Here is a 2001-nt window from a genome sequence, read left to right on the forward strand (position 1 = left end):
CCAAGGTCACGGCTGCATCCGGCGTGTCCCCATCCCTCGCGGCAGTACTCGAGAACGCACTTCCCCATCCCTCGGCTGTCTTTCTAGTTCACGCTTTAGTGAAACCTCATTTACCAAACAAGTTCAAACAAGGTTTACTGGAGCTCATGACTCTAGTGCACTTGGCTTTACACTTCTGCTGTCTAATGGGCCTAGGGAACTAAGTTAAAAAGAGCGGCTTAACTACCACAGGAGGCTGTGTCTAAACGGTAATAGGAACATGGAAGGCGGAAGGCGACGACCTCCATGGTATGAAGGTGTAGAGTTTGAGATATGCTCGCCACCTACCGGGGCAGAGAAGCAACAAGCTGGAGCTCTGGCGTCGGGGGAGCAGGAGCGGAAGGGGGTGGACGACATGGAACCAGGAGCGGAAGGGAGAGACAACAGGGGACAGGGTTGGGTGTCGTGAGGAGCAGGAGCGGAAAGGGGTGAATGACACAGGGAACCAGGAGCGGGAGGGGAGAACAATAGGGTATGGGGCTCGGGCATAGTGAAGAGCAGGAGGGGAAGGGGGGATGACACAGGGGAGCAAGAGTGTAAGGGGAAGACAGGGATGCAGGGAGGGGGACACAGGGGAGCAGGAGGGGAAGGCGAAGACAACAACGCAGGAGCCAGAAGTGACACTAGGGTTCCACACTGTAATCTAGCGAAGCGGTCAGCCCGGCTTCCACAACTTACTGGCACAAGAAATGCGTGTGGAAAACACGGTGACACCGGGTGGACCGACAAGTCCCCACAAAGATGTGACCAAGCTGCCTTGTGTACCACGTTCTGGAGATTCCAACCTAGTTGTTTTCTTACAGCCCCATCACATGCACTTTAATCCCAGACGCACGGGGGCTGGAGGTCCATCCCCGCTGTCCTCAGGGGACAGTCTCTTCCACCTGCAGGACAGACTCCCACACTCACACCCCCGACACCTCCTTAGCCCCTGTTCCACCCAGTGCTGCCCCCGAGCAAACTGAATGCAAGCTGTCTCCCTCCCTGTGCTCCTGGGCTCCAACAGGGATCCTCTGGACAATTCAGAGAAGCGGCAACAGGCCCGGCTGTGGGGGGACACTGCCACCGTCACACCCTTAGTGCACACTGAGCCCTAAGTAGTCTGGGGCTCACCTGAGGGGCAAAGGGAAAACAGGTTTTACCCTTAAGTTAAAATAACACAGAGATGGAAGCTTTCAAACTACCTAATCACCAGGAAAGAAGAAAACACAACTTGAGAACATGGAATTTAAAAAAACTCCTAATTCAGTTACTCTTACACTTTGAAGAAAGGTACGGTGCTCATTTATGGCAGAGTCTCCTCGTCTCCCTCCAGATGACAGACCCGCGGAGGCCTTTCTCCGCTTTCCCCACCCAACGCCCAGTGTCTGCACCTGAACCAGAGATCCGCAGGCCTTCGAGAGCTTGTATTCTTACAGGTGGAGCAATTCAACTCTTCTGCTGTTGAGCGAATCAGGTCCGCACATTCTCAGAGACGAGGAAGGACTGCTATGCTCTGACCCATTTCATCCACTGCAGCATTGTTTCCGAATTTCCCCCACAGAACCCTTCTGGGTAACCGTTCCTCCTGTTGCTTCCTTTTTTAAATATTTCCTTGGGGAGGTTATGTGAATGGTGAACTCTTTTGTTTAATTTTTTTTAATGTTTTATTTATTTTTGAGAGAAACAGAGAGACAGAGAGAGAGAGAGAGCATGGGCAGGGGAGGGTCAGAGAGAGAGAGAGGGAGACACAGAATCTGAACACAGGCTCCAGGCTGTCAGTACAGAGCCCAACCAGGGATCGAACCCACGAACCGTGAGATCATGACCTGAGCTAAAGCTGGACGCTTAACCCACTGAGCCACCAGGCACCCCAAATGGTAAACGCTCTTATTTTATGGATTTTAAACTTTCCTAATTTTGTCCTCACCCTGGAATCATAGTTTAGGAGGGAACAAAACTCTCCACACTGTTCCCCCCCCC

At 52.5% G+C, this 2001-nt stretch overlaps 1 protein-coding gene across 4 annotated transcripts in view; it reads right to left on the reverse strand.

Moving 5' to 3' along the window:
- Positions 1 to 2001, reverse strand: part of DISP1 (dispatched RND transporter family member 1) — a 117512-nt gene that overhangs the window by 66012 nt on the left and 49499 nt on the right. The gene's annotated exons all lie outside the window — the stretch shown is intronic.

This window comes from Suricata suricatta, chromosome 3 (assembly GCF_006229205.1).
Source record: "Suricata suricatta isolate VVHF042 chromosome 3, meerkat_22Aug2017_6uvM2_HiC, whole genome shotgun sequence".
Taxonomy (NCBI): Eukaryota; Metazoa; Chordata; class Mammalia; order Carnivora; family Herpestidae; genus Suricata; species Suricata suricatta.